The 13,591-nt window shown below is 42.4% G+C and overlaps 1 protein-coding gene across 10 annotated transcripts in view; it reads left to right on the top strand.

The window, feature by feature from the left end:
- Positions 1 to 13,591, top strand: part of USP44 (ubiquitin specific peptidase 44) — a 53,286-nt gene that overhangs the window by 14,646 nt on the left and 25,049 nt on the right. For 2 of the 10 annotated variants that reach the window (XM_077845862.1, XM_077845868.1), the window contains one exon: positions 1,684 to 1,750. The exons of 3 other annotated variants lie outside the window; for them this stretch is intronic. The gene's annotated coding sequence lies outside the window, so the exon portion shown is untranslated. Of the gene's footprint in view, positions 1 to 659; positions 802 to 898; positions 1,055 to 1,683; positions 1,751 to 7,579; positions 7,812 to 10,937; positions 11,026 to 13,591 lie in introns of those variants that run through there. 5 more of the 10 variants (XM_077845866.1, XM_077845869.1, XM_077845867.1 and 2 more) reach the window with 5 other exon arrangements.

The following is a 13,591-nucleotide window of genomic DNA, read 5'->3' as shown; positions in this document are numbered from 1 at the left end:
GGTGAAGGAAGATCAATGGCTTTTGAATTTGACAGGAAGGAATTGTTGCAAAGTTTGCTTTAGAATATTTTCAAAGCAGTAAAGTGAAAAGCCTGATTGTAAGTGACTAAGGTGGCTCAGTTAGGCATGGATCATGATCCTAGGGTCTGGGATCAAGCCCCACACTAGGCTTCCTGTTCAGTGGGGAACCTAATTCTCCCTCTGCTGCTCCCCTTGCTTATGCTCTCTCCCTCTCTCTCTCAAATAAATAAATGGATAAAATTTCTTTTTAAAAAAAAGGAGATGGCAGGTGTAAGCCAGAGGTTTTCAACAGTTTGCCTCCAGCAATCACTATCAGAGTCATGATGATTTTTCTAAATCAGAGAAGGACCTATATTTCTAGGCTTTTTATTATAGTTCTCATTTACAATAAATATTAGAATTGAGAAAAACAATTACTGAGACTGTCTTGTTACCATGGTCTAAGTCACAAAATGTCCTATTAGTGGTTGACAATATATAAAATCATTGAGGTTATAATGGTACAGAGAACACTGATGATGCACTAATAAATGGAAAGTAAAGTGGGCAGGGGGAGGCAAGCCATATCTCTAAATAGGAGACTGACAGAAAATGAATTTTTAGTGATTGTGATGAAATATGGTTTCATGGCAACTATTTCTATGGATACAAGCTTGTTGTTCACGATATGAGGGAGAAGAGAAATACAGTGGTTGAGACAAGAAACCATAAGTCAGGCAATTTCTTTCAAGATGTGGAAAACTGCATGTTTGAAAGCAGAGGTCTAGGAGCCAGTGAAAAGTAAGAGAACAAAGAAATAGAAGAAGAAAGCAAGAAAGCTTAGCCACCAAGTACTTCACATAGGATAGGATATGATTCAATAATGATAATAGGAATCTAACATTTATTGGGAACTATTATCATTTAAAAATTGTTACATCTCTGTGTTATACACAGTAGCAGCTTAATAGGAACAGTGCAATTCTGATTCTTACTGTTGTCAACAAATTTGTAAATTATGTAGAAAGATCATTTATCCACCTTTTTAAAAAAGGTATACTTTTTAATTGTATTTTTATTTATTTATTTTTTTTAGATTTTATTTATTTATGAGAGACACACAGAGAGAGAGAGAGGCAGAGGGAGAAGCAGGCTCCATGCAGGGAGCCTGACGTGGAACTCAATCCCGGGTCTCCAGGATCATGCCCTGGGCTGAAGGCTGCGCTAAACCGCTGAGCCACCCGGGTTGCCCTACTTTTTTATTTTAAAGATTTTATTTATTTATATGAGAGAGAGAGAGAGGGAGAGAGGGAGAAGCAGACTCCCTGCTGAGCAGGGAGCCCAGCAACAGGGGCTCAATCCCATGATGCTTAACTGACTGAGCCACCCAGGCACCCCTCCACCTTTTGTACTTAAATTTCACTTTGAATTCATGTCATACTGCATGTTTTACAACAGCATTCACATAATCCTCAACAATGTGAATCTGCTGAGTCGGTTTTGTAATTTTCATTTTCAGATATAGAAATTAAAATACATGAAGGTTAAATGACTTGAAAAGGGTTCTTTTTATTTTTCTTAAGCCCAGAGTTGATTATGAAGATATAACTCTTAAATTTTCAAGAGATAAAGTGTCAGACTTCCTAACTAGCACTCATCTTAAAATGTTTTTTGTTCATTCAGATTCTATTTCCCCAAAGACCCAGTGAGTGCCCTGATGCTATTCCACTCTTGATCAGATCTCTCAGAGGTAACATAATATCTATGCGTGTTTCTCATTTCTCCCCACCCTTCCCCCGTCATCCTCCAAATTTCAAAACTCATTTCCCATTATCTTCAGAGCACTATTAATTTATCTAATTCATTAGTTTGCATTAAGATATTAAAACTGATCAGAGCTTGGGGTACCTGGCTAACTCTGTCAGGGAGCATGTGACTATTGATCTTGGCGTTGTAGGTTCAGGCCCCATGTTGGGTGTGGAGCTTGCTTGGAAAAAGAAAAACTGATAGAAGCTGAACAAATTATCCTCTCCTAGATTTGCATTTTAACCTGGGGCCTTAAATTGTTTTATTAAGATGGCATTTCTGACCCTCATAATGGAGCCAAGGAAGTTTGGTTTTTCCTGGCATCCCTTCACATCAACACATCAGAGGCATACTTTATAGGACTTTTTGTAGAAATAACCATAACCTTCATTACATGTACCGGAGTATTAAACAAAAAGGGAGAAAATTACTCATAATAAGACTAGCCAAAGTTATAATCCTTTTTGCCCAGCTTAATTTTGTGATTGATGATAATATTAAACCAGTTTCATCTTAATTCAGTAAAATGTTACAAGCATAAGCAAATAAGTTAAAATGTTTAAGTTACTCTTTAATACTATTACTCATTTTCATGAAAAGAAAAAATAATTTTATAAGTGCTGGTGAATTTATACAGTTTCCTTTCGTGATCAGTCCTGAGACATTTTAGAGTTCTCATGCAAATAGATGAAAGAAAACTTCATTGTTGCTAAAAAGATCTCGTTTATGTCACCTTTTGTTTTCTACTTATTGACTCATCATTATTTTTCTAAAGATCAGGAGCCACATATATCTAGTTTAAAAATTAAGAAACCTCTATCAAGCATCTGTTCTGCTTAGTTCTGTAAACACTTGTTTCAGGACCAAAGACAAAATGAAATAGATGGAGGCTATCTGTCTTACATACAACCTCCTTTCCCTTTAAGACTCTCCTGTGGAAATGTGGTTTTCTAGAACTTCATTCATCTCTGGTTACCTGAGCAAGGAGAAGCTTACTGATACTAATAGACGGCTGAACCAATGACTGTCACCAAGGGGGCTCTCAGCCTGAAAGAAAGTCACCTTAAGATCTTAAGAAGAGGGGCACTTTGGTGGCTCAGTTGGTTAAGTGTCTGCCTTTGGCTCAGGTCATGATCTCAGGGTCCTGAGACCAAGCCCCTCATAGTGCTCCCTGCTCAGTGGGGAGTCTGCTTCTCCCTCTCCCTCTGCCCCTCCCTCTGCTCATGCTCTCTCTCAAATTAATAAAATTCTTCAAAAAAAAAAAAAAAACCTTAAGATGGCAGAGAAAAGCAGGGTGGTCATCCTGGATTTTGCACATGAAAAATTGTCAGCTTTTTTTTTTTTTTTAAGATTTTATTTTTAAGTAATCCCTACACCCAACGTGGGGCTCAAATTTACAATTCCAAAATTAAGAATCACATGTCCTACCTACTGAGCCAGCCAGGTATGCCAGAATTGTTAGCTCTTTTTATTGCATGTATATATCCTGAAACTACATTATGAAGTTTCTTTTATATGATGTAGTAGTTTACTACATTAATTGCTGCTTTATGTTCAGCTTTCTGGTTTTTTGCAACTCTAAAGGATGATGTTTCCTTCCTTCCAAATCATTTGGGAAGATGTACATGATTATACAAGCAATTATGGTTAACCACCTATACTTTCCTTATTATTTTTTTTTTAAGAAATGGGTTTAAAAACATGTACAGAGTATAAAACAAAATTTAGGTATCTCAATCATCTTTCCTCATGAAAGATTACTTTCCCTAATGAGGGGTGCCTGACTGGCTCAGTTGGAAGAACAAGGAATTATGGAGCTCAGAGACATGAATTTGAGCTCCATATTGGGTATAGAATACTTAAACTAAAAAAAAAAAAAAAAAAAGAGGGAATCCCTGGGTGGCTCAGCGGTTTAGCGCCTGCCTTTGGCCCAGGGGGTGATCCTGGAGTCCTGGGATCAAGTCCCACATCAGGCTCCCTGCATGGAGCCTGCTTCTCCCTCTGCCTGTGTCTCTGCCTCTCTCTGTGTGTCTTTCATGAATAAATAAATAAAGTCTTTAAAAAAGAGAGAGAGCAAGAGAGAAAGATTACTTTCCCTCATGAATGGTAGTTTTAGTATCTTTTTGGTATGGTTTACTAAAGTTTTATATTAAAATTTCCAACTCTAATCCTTTTCCTTTCTCTCACTGCTTTTCCAGATTCTTCCCTTGCTTGCTATGAGAAACAGAGACTAAAACTTGGTTCTACATGTTTCTCAGAATACTAATTTTTAACTTCTATAGTATTTATCCTCCAGTTAACTATTACTTTAGTATAGAAGGAAAACACAACTTAAGGGATTATAAACACAAACAAAACTCAGTTCCTGACCTTAAGAAATTTTACAGGTTAGTAATAATCCTGAGAGAAATGATAATGATAAATATATTTTATTTTTCTTTTTACACTTTATGAAGGGTTTACACATGCAAAAGTTGATTTGATCTTTAAAACATCCTTGTAAGGAAAAAGGACAGCAACTATCTTCTTAATTTTACAGAGGAGATAGAAGTAAAACTTGCAACACATTTAAAGAACTAAAAATATGTAGATAAACTGTCATACATTGTGATTATAACCAGATAAACAGGGACGCCTAGATGGCTCAGCGGTTCTGCGCCTGCCTTTGGCCCGAGGCATGATCCTGGATGGAGCCTGCTTCTCCCTCTGCCTGTGTCTCTGCCTCTCTCTCTGTGCCTCTCATGAATAAATAAATAAAATCTTAAAGAAAAAAAAACTAGTTAAACACGTTATATCATTATACACATACATCCTTAGCTTATCCTTAGAAAAGTATCTAGGCTTACAAAAATATCTATCCCACATATTTGCCACAATGCCTAAAAATCTCATTTTATTCATTTTTATCTATCTATTAAAAGATTTTTAAGTAATCTCTAGATGAGGCTTAAACTCACTACTTAAAGATTAAGAGTCATACACTACTCCAGGGCATCTGGGGGCTCAGTTGGTTAAGTATCTGCCTTTGGCTCAAGTCACAATCTCAGGGTCCTGGGATTGAGCCCTGTGTTGGGCTCCCTGCTCAGCAGGGAGTCTGCTTCCCCCTCTCCCTCTGCCCTTCCCCCCAACCCCTGCTTGTACTCATACTCTCTCTGTCTCTCTCTTAAATAAAAAAATACAATCTTGGGGCAATAAAATGTTGGTGCACCTGGGTGGCTCAGCGGTTGACCATCAGCCTTTGGCTCAGGTCGTGATCCCAGGTCCTGGGATCGAGTCCTGCATCCGGCTCCTCACAGGGAGCCTGCTTCTCCCTCTGCCTGTGTCTCTGCCTCTTTCTCTCTCTGTGTCTCTCATGAATAAATAAATAAAATCTTAAAAAAAATACTAAATATACTTTAAAAAATAAATAAAATAAAATAAAAAGTCAACACTCCATTGACTGAGCCATCCAGGCACCCCTAAAGTCTTATTTTAGAAATCCCATAAAAAAAATAAAAAAAAGAAGTCCCATAATCAGTGTCTATAGGAGGTCCATTACAAATAGTCTTAAATAGAGAAAAATGCAAAAACATTTCCAAGCACAAATAATTTACTACATGATAGTTGGGCTCCTTAGAAAATGGAAGTTTGGGATAAAGGGTGCTAGAACAAAATGGGAATCATTTTGCTGGGAGAAAAGAGAGAAAGGCCCTGACAGATCTGAGATAAAGCCTTGGGCAAAAGCAGCCTGTGGATCCCCGAGAAAACTGAGTAGGGTGGAGATGGAGTCGATACTAAAAGGAGACCCCAAATGACTAGCCTCACAATTTTGCTACTGCTAATGACAAAACCCTGGGCTCAGTTTCAGTTTCTGGTAGGTCTATGTTGGAAATTCACTGCCAATGTACAAGCGTCCTTCACAGGCCACCAAATAAACACTTAACAGCCCTTTAAAATGAAATCAGCTTTGGTATCTTCTACTTCTTAACTTACATTTGCCTCCCTTACCAGGGCACCACACTCATTCTTTCTTTCTTAGAATTAAAAATGGTGTCTGTTTGGCTCTATCCATAGAGCATGCAACTCTCCATCTCAAGGTAGTGAGTTTAAGCCTCACATTGGGCATGGAGCTTACTTTAAAAAAAAAAAAGAATTTAAAAAGGCTAATTTTAAAGCCATTTCTTTCTCCTCACTTTCTTCTATCTATATTCACTAAGACCATATTTTGTCATCTGCCATTCTATTTCAATATTACTCTCTCTTTTCTTATATATTTGCCTCAAATTTAAGATTCTTTGGGTAACTCTATTTAAAAAAATAACTGCAGGGTGTTGCTACACCTTAATCAAACTATAGGTCTGAGTCCTTTAGTATTTTCTTTACCTATTTTCTCCATTAAATCCTTTATCTCTTCCTAATGTTGAAATGAAGGTCATGGACATCTCAGTGCCTAGCATGATGCCAAGCATATACGTGTTCAAAAATATGTGTTAAATGAATCCTTTATAACTTTTTTAAAAAGATGTTATTTATTTATTCATGAGAGACAAAGAGAGAGAGGCAGAGACATAGGCAGAGGGGGAGGCAGGCTCCCCATAGGGAGCCTGATGCAGGACTAGCAACTTAATCCCAGGACCCCAGGATAACCACCTGAGCCAAAGGCAGACAGTCAAACACTGAGCCACCCAGGCACCCATAACTTTCTTTTTTTTTTTCTTTAAAGATTTTACTTATTTGAGAGAGTGAGTGTGTATGTGTGTGTGTGTGTGTGAGAGAGAGAGAGAGAGAGAGAGAGAAGAGAGAGAGATTACTAGCAAGGGCGAGGGGCAGAGGGAGAGGGAGAAGCAGGCTCCCCGACATGAGATGGGACTGGATCCCAGGACCCTCGGATCATGACCTGAGCCAAAGGTCCACGCTTAACTGACTGAGCCACCCAGACACCCTCTTTCATAACTTTAAGAATTATTAATAGGAACATATAGTCTATCAAATTCTGAGAATTATTTTTTTAAAAAGATTTTTATTTATTTATTCATGAGAGAGACACAGAGACACAGGCAGAGGGAGAAGCAGGCTCCATGCAAGGAGACTGATGTGGGACTCGATCCCTGGTCTCCAGGATCACACCCAGAGCTAAAGGCAGACGCTCAACCGCTGAGCCACCCAGGCACCCAAACTCTGAAAATTCTTGTAAGTAGTTTCCTCAAAGTTAACAAGCTCCCAAATTCTTTAATTGACCATTAGGATTCCTAAGATATTTCGTATCTTCATGAAAGACTGGAATACAGAATTCTAAAAATCTGCACAAAGATTAAAAAGCAGCTCTAAGATTATACAAAATTTGCAGTGTTTTGTCTTCCTTTAATTCATTCACATTTTCAGGATCCAAGGAAGAATAGGTTTGTGTTCTACCCACTTCAGAAGTTGGATATGGCCAGAGAATTGAGGTATCGGAGTCATTAAAATTTTATCGTTAGAAAACTGTCCACTTACCTTAGAAAAAGGGCAAATTGCCATTTCTCCCAATGTGGGGACTGTGGAAACAAGGGAAACCCCCATACACCATTCCACGATCCCATATTTTGTGAGGGAGCATCTAATTTTAACTCATGAAGCATTTTGAGAATATTTTTGGCCAGCAGTATACTCTTAAAAGCTGTAAAGAGACACACAAGCAAAGCAAGTGCACATTCCTTGTCCCCTAAGAGGTTACAATGCAGAGAACCAGGCGTGGAACTCAGAACAAAAGCTGTGACTGCATAATAAGGTATTGGGGTGTGGGGGATGGGGCTCTGAGAGCCTAGTTACTAGGAAAGCAATTTCCAGGAGGTGAGAGTTTAGGCTAGCCCTGAAAGAGTTTGATTGTAATGATTTGCAGGAGTGAAAGTTGGAGGGCCTTCTACGTAGGAGATAAACATCTACCCTGATTTAAAGGTGGGAAGTGCCTGAAGTGTGTGAAACGTAAAGAGACTGACCTAGCAGTCAAAGGCGGATAAAGGGGAAGACTGATTTTGAGGAGATAATAGGTAAGTTTGGGGAAGACTTGATGACGTGTGAAGGGAAGAAGACATTTTTTTTCTTTGTTATAGTAAGCTTAGATTTCATGAAAATTAGTGTAAAACAAGTAGGAAAATTGCATGAGAAAAAATGAGTATGACAGCTATATAAAAATGAGATTGCAGTAGAGAGGTTCTGGGGGTCAGGAAACAAGCTGGACACACCAAAATTTAGGCCTAGGTTCTTAAGACCTAGAATAAAATGGTAGCTGAGGGAATTTTCAAAGCTGAATAAATAGTAATAACAATACATATAAAGCTAAACTACAATCTCATTGCTTATCTTTAATCATTAACACAATTATTTAAAAGATTTTATTTATTTATGAAAGACATACACAGAGAGAGGCAGAGACAAAAGCAAAGGGAGAAGCAGGCCCATACAGGGAGCCTGATGTGGGACTCGTTCCCGGGACTCTAGGAACACGCCCTGGGCCGAATGTAGGTGCTAACCCACTGAGCCACCCAGGGATTCCAATTATTAACACAATAATCTCCAGAAAATTTCTTATCTCCAGCTCATCCTTCCCATCCAGCACCTCTCCCTAGCTTGTATTTTTGTATTCAGTCCTATGCCTTACTCAACTTGCCCTTGTTTTGTTGTCTTCCCATTTCTTTTTTTTAATTTTTAAAAAATTATTTATTTATTCATGGGAGACAGAGAGAGAGAGAGAGAGAGAGAGAGAGAGAGAGGCAGAGACACAGGCAGAGGGAGAAGCAGGCTCCATGCTGGGAGCCCGATGTGGGACTCCATCCTGGGACTTCAGGATCACACCCTGGGCCGAAGGTGGCGATAAACCGCTGAGCCACCCAGGGATTCCCCCCACCTTTTTTTTTTTTAAGGTTGTATTTATTTATTCATGAGAGATACAGAGACACAGGCAGAGGGAGAAGCAGGCTCCCAATGTGGGGTCTGATCCAGGATCAGGCCCTGGGCCAAAGAAGGCGCTAAACCGCTGAGCCACCTGGGTTGCCATTCAGGCACCCCTGAAAATAAGATTTTTGAGGATATCAGATATACTTAACCTTCCCCATAGTGCTGAAAGTTAGGTTATTTTTTAAAGATTTTTATTTATCCATTCGTGAGAGACACACACACACAGAGACAGAGACACAGGCAGAGGGAGAAGTAGGCTCCACACAGGGAGCCTGATGTGGGACTCGATTCTGAGTCCCCAGGATCACGCCCTGGGCCAAAGGCAGGCGCCAAACCACTGAGCTACCCGGGCTGTCCAAGTTAGGTTATTTCTGATTTTCACTATCCTAAATAACACTGAGATGAATAGCCTTCTAAGTTGCTGGAGTCTCAGGTAAAAATTATTTGTATTCCCAAAAGTAAAATCCCTAGATTGGCAGTGGCAAACTTTTAATATTTGCCAAAGACCTTCCGGAAGGGGTTTTTCACATTGAAAATGAAGAGCAAGGGTACTGAACTCCTATTTTACTTTCTAGGAAATGCGGGAAGCACTATATCGTTATGTCGGAAACACTTAGAATGAAAAACTCCCTCTTAAGAGATACTCTCTAGTAATGCATTTAGTACATTTTAGAAATTAATGAGCTAAGAAAGATTACAAGACAGCGGTTGATGTGTTTTGAGTGGGAGGAACGTGCAGGGGACAGAATTGAATTATAAAGAATTATTATGCACTTAAGTATGAGGGGGAAATGAAGGAAATATTAAGCTCTATAAATTCATTCCTTATGTATAATCTTTATGTGCATGACTACATTTTATGCAGTTGAATCATGTACATTGGTTTTTTTTTTTTTAAGATTTTATTTATTCATGAGAAACACAGAGAGAGGCAGAGACACAGGCAGAGGGAGAAGCGGGCTCCATGCGGGGAGCCCGATGCAGGCAGGACTCGATCCCCGATCTCCAGGGTCACGCCCTGAGCTCAAGGCAGACACTTAACCGCTGAGCCACGCAGGCGTCCCTATTTGGTATTTCTTCAAATATAAATTGATCACACTGAGGCCGCTTTGTGATCTACATAAGAATTCTCGAGGTTAATATGCCAGATGTTAATTAGCCTTTTCCCTTCAAACTTCTGTTTCCGATAATATACTACGAATACCTTCGTGCGCTCGTTTTTATTCTCCAGGTCATACTATGGAACGATATTCCCCAAAGTAGCTGTTGACTAGAAGACATGCACAATTTTATAACTCGCCTTACATATTGCAACGTAATGCACTTCACGGACGTGCTACTAACTTGGCGCGTCCGTCTTGCTGCTCCCACCTCTCCTGAGAAAGGCAGGGTCTTTCCACTCGCAATACTCTCCTCAGGGTAGCGGAGGCGGAAACGGCTCAGAGCTGAGCAGAGAGTAAAAGCTCGACAAATACTAACGGCTTAGTCTTCGTGTACCTGTACGTTTGACTTTAGTCCAGACTTTTCAGCTTCATCTTCATCTACCTGGACGTTGGGCTTTCCTCTTCTCCAGATTTTTCTCTCCCGGCTCTTCCTTTCGGTGTCTATCTCATTATCTTAAATTGGCAATTTCAGGTCAGTCGGCAACTTCAGAGTCAACTAATTCTGGACAGGGGTGTCCCTTCGGGCCCCTTAAGTTTATTTCTCACTAAGTGTGCCATTCTGGAACCTTCCTTGCCCAACTGCTGTCTGAGGAGGCTGAGTCCAAGGGGATGCCCTTGAGCTCACACCTGGGTTCCTCCTCAGAAAGGAAACGTTTTGTCGAAGAATTTCTACGCCAGTTAACCTGCGCTGATTTTTATTTATTTATTTTTTTGAAGACAACCGAACTGGCGCGCGTCTCTGCCAAACAGTCCGCCGCGGCCTGAGTCGCAGAAACTCCGTGGGCTGTGCCGCGTCTCCGGACTCGCGGTGCACGCTGGCGACGCCGCCCCGGGCCGCGGCCTGAGGACAGGTGCCAAGCCGGCCTCGGGAGGGAAGCCCGGCTCCCAGCGCCCCCGGGGGCAGCCGCCGAGCGAGGCTGTGGAGCGAGGCTGTGGAGCGAGGCTGTGGAGCGAGGCTGTGGAGCGAGGCTGTGGAGCGAGGCTGCAGCCCGGGCGCTCCCGAGGCGCGGGGGGCGGGGCGGGGCGGCGTCACCGGTGACGTAGCCGCTCGGCCGGGCCGCCGCCGCCGCCGCCGCCGCCGCCGCCGAACCGGGGGGCGCGGGGCCCGGCGTGAGCGCAAAGATGGCCGCGCCGGCTCGGGCGGGTGAGTGTGGCGACGGGCGCGCTGCCTCGGCGTTGGCCCAAGGGGGCGGGGGCTGTGCGGGCGCGGAGGTCCCACGGGAGCCCCCCGGGGCCGGGAGGCACCTGGCGGCGTTTTCCCGCCGCGCTGGACGCGGGGGCCCCTGAGGGAGGGAGGGGGGCTGCGACGGACGGAGGGGAGCGAGCCCCCGGGCGCGGAGGCGGCGCTGGCAGCGGCGGCCGGTCGGGCGAATTTAGAATTGGCGCCTGTGGGAAGTTCCGGTGGGTTGTGCGATGCCGCGGCCGGCGTCCCGGTGGGGCCGCCTGCCGAGTGCGCAGGGATGCTGCGAGGAGCCGCGTCCTCGGCGGCCGGGCTCGCCGTGCGGCCACCCCGCGCGGGGCTGGAGGGGGGCGGGTTGCGAGGGGAAGGGGGGAAGAGCGAGACTGTCGGGGAGACGGGGGGGGGCAGATGTGCGAGACCCGCGGTCCGAAGCGTTGAGGAGACGGGATCGCGAATCCCGCGCGCACCGGGCGCTCTGCGGAGCTGGTCTCCCTCTGCCCCGCCTGCCACCGAGGGATGCTCCACGCCCTCGGGAGGCTTTGCCAGCGCCGTTTCTGGTCCTCCGTTTGCGAGGAACGGCTTGTCCTCTCTGCCTCGGTCGGGTCCCAGCGTTGCCAGCACCTGCTGCCACTTAGAGACACTTAGGATTTTGGGATTCTAGCCTAAACCATCCCCGCTGGCCTTCGGGGAAGGAATGCTAATAAGCTAACCTCGTTTTGAGGCATAAGAAATGGGTCAGCAGTAGGAGAAAAAAAAAAAATGCTCAAGTTTAAGAGGTAGTAGGACACGGTCCTCCTAACCCTCACCCCCAATTAAAAAAAAAAAATGAAACATGGTAATTGTTGCAACTGCAAGTTTGAGCTGTTGTAAATTCTACCGGTAACTGGATAATTTCTTGCAGTCTTAATTTTGGAAGTAAACAATTTAGCGAGTCTCAGAAGAGTCGCTTTGTTCTGAAGCCCTCCCGATTCCCTCCCCCCTCCTCCTCCCGCTCTTTAATGGTCATATCTTGCAAGTAACGGGATTGTGAAATTAGCATGGAAATAGGACCTTCAGGCCCTGCACTTGAATTCCTTATTATCTGTGAAGTAGCTGCCTGTGGGGAAAAAGTAGGGGGGTGGTAACATTGGGGCCTGGAATTCCATATTGAGTCGTCCTTAAAACCAGTATTCAGTGTAAACAAGGAAAAAGAATTGGCTGTTCACTGTGATCAAATTCAGAAAGCCAAACATGAGTTAAGTACATGTTTATAGAATATTTCATAATCTCAGTGAGATATTTAGTTGTCTTGAAAGAGAGGAAAACTTTGTATTCTTGGAACCCTAATCTTTTTATTTTTAATTTAGCATCTTGGGATTTGAAAGAGATTTTTACTTAATTTCCCCCACTACCACCCCCCCCCTCCCAGATTTTAAAGAGATTTTAAACATTTTGGCTTGTTGAGCTTCTATCTTCCCTGCTCTGATTTCTCTTAACATTTTGTGTACTAGCCATTAATTTTGCAATGGATGGCAGATTTTTTAATCTAGGATTTTTTCATAAGATTTTCTGTATTGAAATTTAGAAATATTCTAATATTGAACAGAGTTCAACGCATACATTGTAGACAGTTGAAATTTTTTTGTCTGTTTTGATTGAACATTCATCTTGTTTTTAAGATTTTATTTATTTACTCGTGAGAGACACACAGAGAGAGAGAGAGGGAGAGAGAAAGAGAGGCAGAGACACAGGCAGAGACACTGGCAGAGGGAGAAGCAGGCTGCCTGCAGGGAGCCTGATATGGGACTCGACCCAGGGACTCCAGGATGATGCCCTGGAATGGTGCTAAACCACTGAGCCACCCAGGGATCCCCTTGTTTTTCTTTTAAAATATCAATTGTCTCAGATTTTTTCAGTTTAAAAACATTTAAGTGATAAGTGAATCTGTGTTGTATACTATACAATGATACACTTACTGGAATATTTAAAATGAAAATCTGTTGATTTGGGTTAAAATATTTAAAATATATTGTTTCTACTTAATTATCTTTATACCCCCCCTTCAGATTTTTTTTCATTTTGTACTGCAAAAAGAAAGGAGTAAGTTATCATATATATCCTCTACCAAACTTTTCCTCTACATACTTGAATCTTATTGAGTATTATGGTGGTACATAAGAGGATTTTCTGCTCATTGGGTTGTCTGAGGGCAGAGTCTGGTTGTATTTTGTTTGTATCCCTAGCACCTATCTGCTTAACATGCTGGAAAACCCCTTGTAAATGTTTGTTGAATTGTGTTTTCAAATGGTATAGAGATACAGAGAAAAGCAATATCTTGACTTCTTGGTAGCAGAAGAAAAAGGGTGCTCTGGAGTTTTTCTCCTTCCTGTAATGTTAGGCAGAACAAACATGGTTGCCAGATTCTAATGGCAGATTAGAGAGAGACTAGAGCACAGGCTTAAGAGTCTAATCAAGGTAGGAAATTTGAATTCAGTAATGGCGGACAGTTTTGCCAGTAGGCCCAACCTAAATATTTGACAAGTAACTAAAC

This window comes from Canis aureus, chromosome 13, assembly GCF_053574225.1.
Source record: "Canis aureus isolate CA01 chromosome 13, VMU_Caureus_v.1.0, whole genome shotgun sequence".
NCBI classification, from domain to species: Eukaryota; Metazoa; Chordata; class Mammalia; order Carnivora; family Canidae; genus Canis; species Canis aureus.
This window is presented reverse-complemented; position numbering and strand designations above follow the sequence as displayed.